Raw genomic sequence first — 15,559 nt, 5'->3', positions numbered from 1 at the left:
CAGCCACACTGTTCACTACAAATACGCGTGAGGTGAATACTGAGCTGACTGTGATGGTCGATGGAGAAATGATTCCGACCATCAAGGGTCCCAAAATACTTGGCGTCACATTTGATAGCTCCTACGTTTTCTCCCCACATGCCACAGCAATCTGCTGTCTCCTCAGTTCTCATGTGGACCACCACCATCAAAAGACAAAGATCCTACCAGTGCGAAGACATAGATATAGCAGCCCTGTAAACCGATCTTGGATCTTGACTTCTTGAGTCGCTAGAGGGCGCATTTCTTATCCGATTTGGCTGAAATTTTGCATGAGGTGTTTTGACGATTTCCAACAACTGTGTTGAGTGTAGTTCAAATAGGTCCATAACCTGACATAGCTGTCATATAAACCGATCTGGGGTCTTGATTTCTTCAGCCTCTATAGGGCGCAATTCTTATCCGATTTGGCTGAAATTTTACATGAGGTGTTTTATTATGACTTCCAACAAGTATGCTAAGTATGGTTCAAATCGGTTCATATCCTGGTATAGCAGCCATTTAAATCGATCTTGAATCTTGACTTCTTGGGGCACTAGAGAGCGCAATTCTTATCTGATTTGGCTGAAATTTTGTTCAACGACTTCTCCCATGAACTTCAACACATGTGTCAATTATGGTCTGAATCGGTATGTAGCCTGATACAGCTCCCATGTAAACCAATCTCCCTATTTTACTTCTTGAGCCCCTTAAGGGCGAAATTTTTATTAGAATTGGCTAAAATTTTACACAACGACTTGATATTATAGCTCCAATAATATAGTAATTCTTTTCTTTTATCAAATGTTTGCCTAAAAAGAGATACCGGAAAATGAAATTGACAAATGCGATCCATGGCGGAGGGTATATAAGATTCGGACCGGCCGAACTTAGCACGCTTTTACTTGTTATATAATAGATTTTTTAAGATTCAATAAAAGAAATAATTGGATCAATAATTTTTTTTTTAATTGAAAATGACGAAAATTTTAATCACAATCGGAATTAAAATGACAGTTAAAATTCAATTAAATAAATGATTGATTCAATTAATTTTTTAAATGAAAATAACAAAAATTTCAATAACGAATGTAATTGAAAAATTCAGGTTCAATTAAAACAAGTAAAAAGGCATTAAGTTCGGCCGGGGCGAACTTTGGATACCCGTGGTGGGTATATATGTAAACTCCCTTTCGTCACAATCCGATGAAAATTGCATAACTTATGCACTCAAATTCGGCACGGACATTGAGTGATCTTATAAATATAAGTCACTGTTGAGTTTTGCATTTAAAATTTTAAGCTTTTATGAGCTTCAGACCCTTAACCGGCATATCGATCTTTTTGATAGCTATATCTAAATACAGTCCTATTTTTACCATATTGGGGTCGGATGGCGGCCGGCCTAAAACTACTCACTGTTTCAAATTTCAGTGAAATTCGATAAAAAAAATAATGCTTTTATGGGCTTCAGACCCTTTATCGGGAGATCGGTCTATATGGCAGCTACATCTAAAATTAGTCCGATCCAAACCATATTTGCGGCGGATATCGGGAGATCTAAATCTACCCACTGTTTCAAATTTCAGCGAAATCGAGTAATGAATAGGGTTTTTATGGGCTTGAGACCCTTTACCGGCAGATCGGTCTATATGGCAGCTATATCTGAATATAGTCCGATCTGAACAATATTAAGATTGGATGTCGGCAGGCTTAAAATAACCCATTGTCTCAAATTTCAGCGAAATAGGGCAATAAATAAAGCTTTAATGGGCTTCAGACCCTTTATCGGTAGATCGGTCTATATGGCAGCTATATCTAAATATAGTCCGATCTGAACCATATTTGGGTCAGATGATGGGAGGCTTGAAGCTACTCACTGTTTAAAATTTCAGCTAAATCGGATGAAAAATGAAGTTGTTATGGGCATTAGACCCTTTATCGGAAAATCGGTCTATATATGGTCCGATTTCGTCCGTTCAAGAACTTAACCAGCGTGCATCAAAACGACGTATCTGTGCCAAAATCAGCTTAATATCTCAATTTTTGAAGGCACTAGAGTGATAACAACAGACGGGCGGACAGAAGGTATGAACCAAGGAAGATCTGGACTTTGTCACCCATTATCATCTATTTGCTTAAAAATACCTAAAAAAAAAACCATGGAGAACAAACTTTTCGTGCATTTGTTCTAGTTGTTTATTAAATCAAACCCAAAACATCTCGAACCATTGATCAATAAAAAATAATACGATTCTATTTCTACGAAAACTTTAAATAATTTTTAATTGGTAACGAGACTGTGGGGTATCATCAATTTGTTCGTGTTCACTTGCGCCTCATTGAGATTTATGAGAACGAAATGGCATGGCAACATTTGTCTGATTGACTGATATAATGACCAAGAGGTTAAGAATTTTATTAACTAACACAAACTGATGTGAAAATATCATATCAGTTGACCCCTTGTATTGCCGTATTGCTCATGTAAGCCAACCTGTAAGACCTCCGTCTTTAGCAGGGTATTCTGTTCAGTTTTTCAAGCGGAATACTGTCAAACTCCATATAAGAAAAATTCGGCAAAACGTTGGAGGAAAATAGGCCAAATAGTAGTCCTCCGCTTATGTGAGAAAAATAGCAAAAGAAATTTCGGCCGGGCCGAATCTTATTTACCCTCCACCGTGGATCGTATTTGTCGAGTTCTTTTCCCGGCATCTCTTTTTTGGCAAACAAAGGATAAATGAAAAGAATAGTTATGCTATTAGAGCTATATCACGTTTGGTCCAATTCGGTCCATAATTGAATTGAAAGTTGGAGACCACAGCAGCAATTATTGTGTAAAATGTTAGCCAATTCGATTAAGAATTGCGCCATTTAGGGCCTCAAGAAGTAAAATAGGGAGATCGGTTTATATGGGAGCTGTATCAGGCTAAAGACCGAATCAGATCATATCTAACACTATGTTGAAGGTTATAAGAGAAGGCATTGTACAAAATTTCAGCCAAATTGGATAATAATTGCACCCCACAGAGGCTCAAGAAGTCAAGATCCCAGATCGGTTTATATGTCAGCTACAACAGGTTATGGACCGATTTAAAACATATTTGGTACAGTTGTTAAAAGCCGTAACAAAACACGTCATGAAAAATTTTATCCAAATCGGATAATAATTGCGCCATCTAGAGGCTCAAGAAGTTAAGACCTCAGATCGGTTTATATGACAGCTATATCAGGTTATGAACCGATTTCAACCATACCCAGCCCAGTTGTTGGAAGTGATACCAAAACACGTCATGCAAAATTTCAGCAAATCGGATAAGAATTGCACCCTCTAGAGGCTCAAGAAGTCAAGACCCCAGATCGGTTTATATGGCAGCTATATCAAAACATTGACCGATATGGCCCATTTACAATTCCAAGCAAAAATTTGCACAGTATTTGTGCAAATTTTCGCCTTCGAATGTTAGCGTGCTTTCGACAGACAGACGGACGGACATGGCTAGATCGTAAAATGTCATGACAATCAAGAATATATATACTTTATGGGGTCTTAGACGAATATTTCCAGGAGTTACAAACAAAATGACCCTCCACCATCCTATGGTGGAGGGTATACAAATTAAGTGGCAACGCTTGAAACCATTGTCGGCATCATTTTGGATTGTTTTATTGGTTTCAATGGCTCGTTTATATACCCACCACCATAGGATTATCCGATTTCGCTCAAATATGAAACGGTGAGTTGCTGTAAGCCTCCCGACATCTGACCTAAATATGGTACAGATCGGACTATATTTACATGTAACTGTCAAATAGACCGATCTGCCGATAAGGGGGTCTGGAGCCAATAAAAGCCTTATTTATTACCCGATTTCGCTGAAATTTGAAACCATGAGTAGCTTAAGGCCTCCCAACATCTGATCTAAATATGCTTCAGATCGGACTTTATTTGGATATAGCTGCCATATAAACCGATCGCCCAATAAAGGACCGGAAGAACATAAAAGCTTTATTTTTTATACGATTTCGCTGAAATTTGAAACAGTGAGTTGTAGAGACCAGCTCCTGTTAAGATATAACTAACATATTTGGTTATAGATGTCATATAGAACGATCTCTCGATTTAAAGTCTTGGCCCTATAAAAAGAGCATTTATTATCTGAGTTCGTTGAAATTTGACACAGTGACTTATGTTAGGCTTTTCGACAGATACCGGTTTACATGAGAGCTATATAAAGTTAAAGACTGATTTGGACCGTATTTGGCACATCTTGTTGGAAGTTGTAACAGAACACCGCATGCAAAATTTCAGTCAAATCGGACAAAAATTGCGGCTTGTAAAGCTTTATGAAGTCAAATCGGCAGATCGGTTTATATGGGAGCTATACCAGGATATAGGCCGATTTGGACCGTACTTAGCACTGTTCTTGGAAGTCATAACAGAGGCCTAGGGGCCCAAGAAGTCTAATTGGGACACCGGGTTATATAAGAGCTATATCAGGATATAGACCGATTTTAATCGTATTTGGCACAATTGTTGGAAGCCATAACAGAACACTACGTGCGAAATTTCAGCCAAATTAGATAAAAAATTGCGGCTTTCAGCGGCTCAAGAAGTCATATCGGGAGGTCGGTTTATATGGGACCTATATGTAAATCTGAACCGATTCAATTCCCAACGACCTTAATCAATGTTTAGTATCTGTGCAAAATTTCAAGTGGCTAGCTTTACGCGTTCGACCGCTATCGTGATTTCGGCAGACGAACGGACGGACGGACATGGCTAGTTCGACTCAGAACGCCGAGACATTATGGAACAGTTATCAAAGAAGTCGTAATACAACACTACGTGCAAAATGTCAGCCAAATTAGATAAAAATTACGGCTTCCAGGGACTCAAAAAGTCAAATAGGGAGGTCGGTTTATATGGGTGCTATATCAGGTTCTTGACCGATTTGGACCGTACTTGGCACAGTTGTTGGATGGTTAGGTTAGGTGGAGTGGGTTGGTGGCCCACCAAAGGTGAGCTCATTCGGAGGCCAGTTTGGCCCATTGTGGTACCCCAGAGAGAAAAAGGGAAGAAAAAAATGTGAGATTTCGTACTAGAGGTTATACGCAAATAAAAGAAAAAAAAATGACAGGAAGAGTGGAGAACCCCCAGCGGGGGTGAAGAACCGCCCGTCCCTACGCAAGCACGGATCTACCTACGCCCGAGCTTGTGGCACCCCTCCCGTCGGAACCATCCTGTTCCCTCAACAAACCTCAGTAGAGATACCAGAGTTACGTTCGAAAGTTCACCCAGATCACAGAAGAAATGGCTCCCCAGAAAGGAGAGCCTACGTCTCTGCAGACCCGGACAGGAACACAGCAAGTGCTCAATAGTCTCCTCCTCATCGAGGCAACTCCTGCAGAAGTCATTGTGCCGTATCCCCATGCGGCCTATGGTACAATGTCCGGTACCTCAGGGAGAGAAAGGGAAGAAGAAGAAAATGTGAGACGTCGTATTAGAGGTTATACACGAATTAAAAGAAAAAGGCAGGAGGAGTGGAGAAACCCGAGCGGGGGGTGAAGAACCACCCGTCCCTACGCAAGCACGGATCTACCTAAGCCGGAGCTTGTGGCACCCCCACGTCGGAACCGTCCTGTTCCCTCAACAAACCTCAGGAGAGATACCAGAGGTACGTTCGCAATTTCGCGCAGATCACAGAAGAAACGGCTCCCTAGAAAGGAGAGCCTACGTCTCTGCAGACCCGGACAGGAACACAGCAAGTGCTCAATAGTCTCCTCCTCATTCTCATCGAGCCAACCCCTACAGAAGTCATTGTGCGGTATCCCCACGTGCGCCGTCATGCGGCCTATGGCACAGCGTCCGGTTATGACCCCTATCAGAGTACTCATCGACCTCTTATCGAACGCCAGCAATGCTCTCGTCCTCCTTCGGTCGATGACCGGCCATAGCGCCTTCGCAGTCCGGCAACCATCTACCGAGTTCCACCTTGCCACCGACGCCGCCCTGGCCATCCCATCTACTGTGTTTAGTAGCTCGGCAAATGGCACGTAGGCAAGACCGATGACTGGTCTGCCAGGCGCAGACGAACCCCACCTGGCGCACTCGTTCGCCCTCTCATTTCCTAGAATCCCCTCATGCCCAGGAGACCATGTCAGCGTTAGAAGTCATAACATAACACCGCATGCAAAATTTCAGTCAAATCGAACGAGAATTGCGCCCTCTAGAGGTTCAAGAAGTCAAGACCCAAGATCGGTTTATATGGCAGCTGTATCAAAACATGTACCGATTGGGCTCATTTACTCCTTCGAAAGATAGTGTTCTTTCGACAGACAGACGGACGGACGGACATGGCTAGATCGACTTAAAATGACATGACGATCAAGAATATATATATACACCGCATATTTCGAGGTGTTACAAACAGAATGACGAAATTAGTAAACCCCTATCCTATGGTGGAGGGAATAAAAATGATTACTGTCAAATTTCGCTCGTAAAATAATTAAACATTTCAGCGACTATTCTGAAAGCAGAATAGAATTCCAACCGTATAAGGGAATTGAAAACGACGATCAAGAATAAAAATTGTTTAAAGGTTGAAAATATTTCAATTCAGAAAAACTCTAACTTTTAATAGTCTTCAACTTAAAGATCCTGATGGACCCCTTCAACTTAAACATTCTGCATGAATGACTTCGTTGAATTGCAATTACTGTTGACCATTTCATTTTAAATTCTTCCTCATTATGTTGTATGGTGCACATTTTACTGGCATTGGCAACCCCTATATCGACCACAAGTTATTGTTGTACTCAGCATAGGGAATTGTCACTAAATTTATTTGTTATTTCAAAACAAACCAACAATAGCCACAAAATTCTATTGTGTCCAATGCTCTCAGCATACTACAGTGAATGGAGCAAATAAATGTGCTAAGAGCCAAACCATACTCTTCACTCATCTATAACAATAACAAGGGCAAAACAGTTCCCCCCTCTGTTGATGGGCCCCGCAACTCATTCAAGAAGAACCCAGAGCGCCAAGAGAAATTAAACGCACAACAGAGAAAGCAAGAGAGTGTAAATGCATGCGAAAGCCCCCCAATGCACAAACACATTGGGCAAGAAGAGAAGGAATTTTCATCGACCGAGTCGACAACACTCGAAAACATTTCATTTCATTGTGAGTGAAAACGCGAAGCCAAACACACATGTGAAATGGACTCTCCTCGTTCTGCGTTAATAGCGAGCCCAATATAGGAAAAAAACAAAAAAAAAAAAAACCAAAAATAATTTCCCAAAAAAATTATAAAACAAAAGCAAGCAACATCGCTACATACCGCACAGATACTTATGCTGATTTTAACGATATGGCTCAGTGGAAAAACGTAATAAAAGAGCATTCATTTGAAAAATGAAAAACACACGCACAAAAAATCCATAACAATTGTATAAACAACCTGAAAATAAGAAAGGCAAATGCATGAAAATAAAAATCTAAGGAAACAAAATGTTAGTCAAACATTGTTGTAAAAAGTTCATAATGTGGTAAAAAGAGAGTCTATTGTGCTTTAGAAAAATGGTTTCCATATGAAAATACCAAGGTTTATCTGAACAAACATGTGAAAATGTGTCATACTTAATAAAAAAAAATTCTACAAATATATTGGCCAACATTTAAAAATACCCTAAAAATGTTTCATAAATTTTGGTCTTTCCTAAGAAAAAAGAACGGAAAAGAAAATCAATAACATGCCCTTATACAATGTTTCAACATTACTTCAGTTACACGACGAATAAACTCAGTCACACACACGCACACACTCATCCCCAGATGCCAAAATCAAATACAACTACTCTTCGTGCTTGAATGTTTATATTTCGTTCTACTATATAACTTTTTTCCTTTGAATTCAAAGTTCAAAACATTGACTCCTTTTTGTGCTTCCCACCCCGCAAACAACCACATGATGAGACAAATTCGATTGTTTATCGTGCATATACATACAGACAAACCCACACACGTGAGCGAGCGCAGACATCTCCACTCGAACACGGCGAAAGAAAACAACCACCCTGCCATCTAGCATTGGACCACTGTTGTTATCCCCTCTCACTCTGCTATCATTTTCCACCGCCTCCTTAGGCAAAAAAGTTGTTCAGTCGTTCTATACAATTTGACAATTTGTATACATGTTTATTCCAACAAATATTTGAGTAAATAGTATATACAAGCATGTTATTTGTTGGAGTTCCTCTAATACACTTCTTTCCGCTTCCTTTGCCAGTGTTACCATGACAGGGTAGTTTAACATATTTTGTTTATACAAAATAATAAATTTCTGCGAAAATTCGTGGTGGCGAAATTCGTCTTGAATTTTTCGAAATCAGCTGATATATGTAAAGAAACAACGGTAGAAAGACTAAACGAAACTATCTTAACCAAGTATTTACACTACTATTGTTGTGGCACTGGACCTATCGAAGGCATTCGACACGGCCAAAGGACATCGCCAACACGTCCCTCCAGCCAGGCCTGAAACGCTGGGTCGCGAATTATTTGCGTGGCCGCCAGTCATTTGTGAAATTTAGGGATAAGAAGTCGAAGCACCGTAGAGTGAAACAGGTAGTTCCCCAAGGTGGGGTGATATCTCCGGCACTGTATAACCTCTACCTATCCTCTATTCCACCCCCCTCAGACCACCACCCCCCCTTCAGCAAGGCATCAGGCCCCCACCAATTGTTCACATCTGTGATAAGTTGAAAGTCTACCTCAACGAACTTGCCTCATATTTCGCTGCAAGAAATCTGAAGATATCTGCCACCAAATTTTCAGCCACTTTGTTCACTAAAAATACGCGTGAGGCGAATACCGAGCTGACTGTGATGGTCGATGGAGAAATGATTCTGACCATCAAGTGTCCCAAAATACTTGACGTCACATTTGACAACTCTTACACATTCTCCCTACATGCCACCGCAATTTGCGAAAAAGTAGAAACAAGGTCCTCAAGTCACTTGCTGGCAGCACTGGTGGGGCAGACAAAGAAACCTAGTTGACCACGTACAAAGCAATTGGCCGGTCTGTGGTAAGTTATGCAGCGCCAGTGTGGTCCCGTCAACTTTGTGACACGCAGTGGAATAATATTCAGATCTGTCAGAATGCCGCCCTCCGAACTGCGACGGACTGTCTCCTCAGTTCTCATGTGGACTAACCTCCATCAGGAGACAAAGATCCTACCAGTGCGAAGACATAACTACATGCTGTCTAAGCAATACCTTTTGAAATGTTATCGCAGAGACCATTCAAATCATCATCTTGCGGATAGATATCCACCGCCCAGAAGCCTTAAGGTAGATATACATGATCTAGAGCGTGAGGTTCAGCGCTACAAGAGAGAAGCTCTAGATCAAGCGGCACATCAAGCGGGTCTAGACAACATTCCTGGAGACACGGTAGCAGATGCAGTAAATATTGAGAAAATTATATGTGGCCGACAAATCGTTTGTTCGATTCAAAATTTATTAACGTAATGACATAAAACAAAATGTAATTTTCTATTACATAAAATACAAATTCAAAAAATATAGTAATGAAATTTAACAAGTGAATGATAACAAAGTTTATTTCAATACTCCTCCTCATTCACTTTAAATTACATTTTTCGCAGATAGCAATATGTTTAGATGCTGTTAGTGGTTTGGTTAATATATCAGCTACCATCTCCTCCGTTGGACAATATATGCATGTTATTATTCCTTTCTTTACTAAGTCTTTTGTTAATTTATATTTTGTATCCATGTGCTTAGTACGAAAAGAAAACTTGTCGTCATTTACCAGACGTAAACAGCTTTGATTGTCATTGTAAATTACAGTTGGTTCGTTGGTAGGATGATGTATTTCTTCCAACAATTGCCTTAACCACTTTGCTTCTTTAGCCGCTTCTGATAAAGAAATGTACTCAGCCTCGCATGTTGAAGATGCTACAAGTGTTTGTTTCTGACAAGACCATCCAATTGTACCTCCATTATAAAGAAAAATTCTTCCGCTATTGGATTTTCTTTCAGTTCTTTCTTCTGCCCAATTTGCATCAGCATATCCAACGAGACTTTGTTCATTTTCTTCGTTGCTTAATTTTAACTTTATTTCTGATGTAGACTTAAGATACTTCAAAACTCTTTTACACTGAGACCAATCTTCCATTGTTGGTTTAGAAACCTTTTGAGCCAAGATACTTACAGAAGCTGAAATATCCGGTCTTGTATTTGTTGATATGTATAAAAAGTGTCCAATGATTTTCCGATACTTTGTATTTGACTCAAGAAATTTTGATCCTTCTGCTTTCCCGTAACTAACATCCATTGGCGTTCTTACAGGCTTTGAATTCTGCATACCATATTCATTTACAATTCTTTCTATGTACGATGACTGACATAGCTGAAAGTTTCCTTTAACATCTTTAGAAATTTCAATTCCCAGATAATGTTTAATTTCACCCAAGTTTGTGATAGTGAAATTCTTAGACAACGCATTTTCGACATACGTAATTTGTTTTGATGTGCGACATGCCACAATGATATCGTCGACATATACAAGAATATAGCTCAACGTTCCACATATATTTCCCCGGTAGAAACATACATCATTTACGCATTGTTTAAATCCCAATTTTTCAAGAGCTTCATGTAGAACCATATTCCAAGACCTAGCAGCCTGTTTCAGTCCATAAATACTTTTCTTTAGCAAACAAACCTGCTCATTGTCCTCTTGAAACCCTGGAGGTTGTTTCATATAAATGGTTTCAGAGAGCTTTCCATTTAAAAATGCAGTCTTCACATCAAAATGATTAACAGTCATTTTTTCCTTACCAGCAATTGACAGCAGGATTCGAAACGAGGTATGTGTCGCAACAGGTGCAAAAACTTCGTCATAATCGACACCGAATTTCTGTGAAAACCCTTGAGCGACTAGTCGTGCCTTGAATCTATTTATTTGACCATTAGCATCGCGTTTCACTTTAAATACCCATTTACTTCCAATTGCTGTTCTTCCTTCTGGAAGTGAAACGAGGTTCCAAGTCTGATTTGATTGAAGAGATTCTAACTCGTCTTGCATAGCTTCCATCCACTGTACACTTTCTGCACTGCTAATAGCTTCTTCATATGATTTCGGCTCTTTAATCTCATTTGCTGTCCATATTTCATCAATGAGTCTCCTTGCCGCAATGCCTTTAGTAGATCTGTTTGAAGTTCTAATCTCATTTTGCTGGTCAGAAATATTTACATCTTGTATTGAGCTGCTGTCCTCAGTTGGAATATTGATTGCATTTTCATCTGTATCATTTTCTTGTGCATCAATTTCTTCTGTTACGTTTTCTTCTGGTATCTCCTCCTCAATCAATAATCCATTATCTCTCGGATTTAATGAAATTGAGACATCATCATCTTTATTCTTTATAACATCTGTGAATATCACATCACGACTAATACAGACTTTCTTAGTATCCTGATTGTAGCAGCGAAAAGCCTTAGACTTCTCATCATAACCCAGAAACAACATTTCATGTGCTTTGTCATCTAGCTTACGTCTTTTTTCAGATGGAATGTGTACCAAACATCTTGAACCAAAAATGTGAAATTTCTCTAGACTTGGTTTGACTCCAAACCACAACTCGTATGGAGTAGAATTGGTCGTTCTGGTTAAAACTCTATTCTGTATGAAATTGGCGGTTGAAACTGCTTCTCCCCAAAACATGTGCGGTAAATTTGCATCTATTAACATACATCTTGCCATTTCAATCAAAGTTCTGTTCTTTCTTTCCGCTTTTCCATTTTGTTGTGGAGAATGCGGAGCAGTCAATTGGCTTTCAATGCCTTCAAACTTTAGAAAATCCTCAAATGCTTTTCCCGTGTACTCTCCACCCCTATCGGATCGAATTTTCTTTGGAATGTGTCCGAATTTAGTGCGGCACAATGTAACAAAATCCTTAAATGTCTGTAACACCTCAGATTTTTGCGATAACAATCTTATTATGGTAAAACCTGAGAAATCGTCTATAAATGTTACCATGAACCTTTTTCCAGACGGTGTAGTTGTTTGCATTGGCCCACATACGTCACTATGGATTAATTCTAAAGGAGCTGTAGATTTTGTCATTGACTGCTTTGGAAATGACATTCGAGTCATTTTACCCTTAACGCAAGATTCGCAAATTTCCTTTATTCCGCAGTCAACTATTTTCAAATTTTGAACCATGTTTTCTTTGCACATTTTCCGAATCGCTTCAGGATCACGATGTCCTAGCTTCCGATGCCATTGGTGAATGCAATTTTCATTATGTTGCAATACCGCATTAACAAAAACTGGTTGCCGTAAAATATACATTCCACTGTCAATATCTGCCATTCCGATATTTTTGTTACCAAAGTTTATGTAACAATTGCTGTCTTTAAATGATACGTTATATCCTGATTTTGTTAGCTGTCTGACTGAGAGAATGTTACCAACCAAACACGGAGCATACAATACTTCATTCAACTTCAATGTATGTTGGTCACCAAATTCATTGCATACAACAATCTCACCTGAACCAATGCCTTCAATAGCCACAGTCTGTCCATTTGCCAGTTCAATCGAGCTTTTGTAGCTTTCATTAAATTTCTTGAAAAAATTTCTTTCACTTACTGTATGTCGTGTAGCACCGGAATCGACAAGCCAAGAAAACTTCTTATTCTTGCAAAAATTGAACAAAAAATCTTCGCTCTTTGATGACTTGTTTACCTTTTCTTCAACCGAATTGACTTTATTAGCATTCCTTCCGGGATTTTGCTTACTTTTCCAGTTTTTATACTTGATGCAGGTCTTCTTTTGATGTCCTGACTTTTTACAGAAATAGCATACACTACTATTACCGGTCACTGCTTTCAAAACTGAATCACTTCCCTCATTGGTTGCGTGATGCCGTCTTTCGAATTCTGCAATAACTCTTTGTTGCACTAAAGCGAATGTTATCTCTTCTTCCTTGCGGGATTCAAGGGATGTAATAAGAGTGTCATATCCTTCGGGTAAGCTACTTAAAAGCATAGCAGCACTCCACTTATCCGACAAACTTTCTTCGCCAACATCCCGTAGTTTCGTAAATAAATCGTTCATTGCATTTATGTGAGCAACTGCATCACCTCCTTCTTGAAGTTTTAAACTACATATGGACCTCATCAAGTATACCTTATTTGTAAGTGTGTTTTTCTCATGATATTCTTTGAGTGCGTTCCAGGTGTCCTTAGCGGTCTTTGCATTTCGGATGTGTCCCAACTGGTCGTCCATTACAAGCAATCCAATCGTTCCTCGGGCTTCATCATCCTTTATGTCCCATTCTTCGATTTCCGACTTATTGGTAATTTCATTGTTCTGTCCAATTTTCGGCGGAGGACGAGATCCTTCAATGACACGCTTCCACAAATTATTCTTACGCAATAGCAATTCCATCTTGAATTTCCAGTAAGCATAATTTTCATTGCTTAGCTTCGCAAATTTAGATTTTGCATCCGACATTTTAGATTTTATTTTATTATTATTTTTTTTTTTTTTTTTTTTTTTCTTTTCTTTCCTTAGCGAATTCTTTAGCGTATCCTTATTGAATTCCTTTATTTAGTCCTTATTGTTTCTTTATTGCAATCCTTTTTTTATTTTCACAAAGGCCCATAACCTATTGAGAAAATTATATGTGGCCGACAAATCGTTTGTTCGATTCAAAATTTATTAACGTAATGACATAAAACAAAATGTAATTTTCTATTACATAAAATACAAATTCAAAAAATATAGTAATGAAATTTAACAAGTGAATGATAACAAAGTTTATTTCAATAGTAAATAGCTACCGGGTGAATGTAGTCCTTTAAGTACGACCGCCTTCCAAAAACCAGAGTAGTTCTGGCTCAATTACGTTTAGGCAGATGCAGCCACCTCAACTCATACAGAGCAAGGATTGATGCCGACGTGCAAGATCTATGTCCCGATAGGAACCACAGATGTATGTCCCGATAGGAACCACAGATGTATGTCCCGATTGGGACCACACGATACACGTCACCTGTTTAACTGTCCAGCCAGACCCACTCGACTCAGACACAGATCCCCATGGACGCATCCCATCTAAGACGCAGAGTTCCTGGGTCTTGACACTCAACAGAATCAATCGGACGAAAGGTAGAACACAAGATACTGCTGCAACAACAACAACACTACCGTTGTACATGCATGTGAATCAAAAACAATTCTCACCAAAGTCGAGAGTGTTTCTCGTTTTGGTTAAATAAAACGTTCAATGTACAAACATTTGATCCGTTGATCAATGTTAGGGGATTCATAATTCTCATTATACCCTCCACCATAGGATGCGGGTATACTAATTTCATCATTCTGTTTGTAACTCCTTGAAATATTCGTCTAACACCCCAAATGTCTTGACATTTTAAGTTGATCTAGCCATGTCCGTCCGTCCGTCTGTCCGTTCGTCCGTCTATCTGTCGAAAGCACGCTAACTTTTGAAGGAGTAAAGCTAGCTGTTTGAAATTTTGCACATTTGCACATTAGTGTAGGTCAATTGGGATTGCCATATGGGCCATATCGGCCCATGTTTTGATATATCTGCCATATAAACCGATCTTGGATCTTGACTTCTTGAGCCACCACGCAATTCTTATCCGATTTGGCTGAAATTTGGCATGAAGCGTTTTGTTACGATTTCCAACAACCATGCTAAGTATGATTGAAATCGGTTTAAACCTGATTGCAAATTTGCACATTTTGCCCATTAACATTCCGCTAAGGAACAGGGGCAAAACTTTTCATATATCAGTGAGTGCAGTCCGATTCAAGTTTAAGCTCAATGATAAGGGGCCTCCTTTTTATAGCAGAGTCCGAACGGCGTGCCGCAGTGCGACACCTCTTTGGAGAGGAGTTTTACATGGCATAGTACCTCACAAATGTTACCAGCATTAGGAGGGGAAAACCGCCGCTGAAAATTTTTTTCTGATGGTCTCGCCAGGATTCAAACCCAGGCGTTCAGCGGATATGCTAACCTCTGCGCTACGGTGGCCTCCAAACCTGATATAGCTGTCATATAAACCGATCTGGGGTCTTGACTTTTTGAGCCTTTAGAGGGCAGAGGGCGCAAATCCTATCAGATTTGGCTGAAATTTTGCATGAGGTGTATTTTATTGATTTCCAACAACTGTGCTGAGTAATGTTGAAATCGGTCCATAACCTGATATAGCTGTCATATAAACCGATTGGGGTCATGACTTCTTGAGCCCCTAGAGGGCGCAATTCCTATCCGATTTGGCTTTTTTGCACGACGTGTTTCGTTATGTCTTCCAACAACTGTACCAAGTATGGTTCAAATCGGTCCATAACGTGATATAGCTGCCATATAAACCGATCTTGGATCTTGACTTCTTGAGCCACCAGAGGGCGCAATTCTTATCAGATTTGGCTGAAATTTGGCATGAAGCGTTTTGTTACGATTTC

The 15,559-nt window shown here is 39.6% G+C and overlaps 1 protein-coding gene across 5 annotated transcripts in view; it reads left to right on the top strand.

Annotated features, from left to right (window-relative positions):
• The first annotated feature begins 6,843 nt into the window (after positions 1-6,843).
• LOC106090825 (carbohydrate sulfotransferase 11) overlaps positions 6,844-15,559 on the top strand; it is an 80,290-nt gene continuing 71,574 nt past the window's right edge. For 2 of the 5 annotated variants that reach the window (XM_013257157.2, XM_013257156.2), the window contains exon 1: positions 6,845-7,415. The gene's annotated coding sequence lies outside the window, so the exon portion shown is untranslated. Of the gene's footprint in view, positions 7,540-15,559 lie in introns of all 5 variants that reach the window. The other 3 variants (XM_059360762.1, XM_013257155.2, XM_013257159.2) reach the window with 2 other exon arrangements.

Source organism: Stomoxys calcitrans, chromosome 1, assembly GCF_963082655.1.
Source record: "Stomoxys calcitrans chromosome 1, idStoCalc2.1, whole genome shotgun sequence".
Lineage (NCBI taxonomy): Eukaryota > Metazoa > Arthropoda > Insecta > Diptera > Muscidae > Stomoxys > Stomoxys calcitrans.
This window is presented reverse-complemented; position numbering and strand designations above follow the sequence as displayed.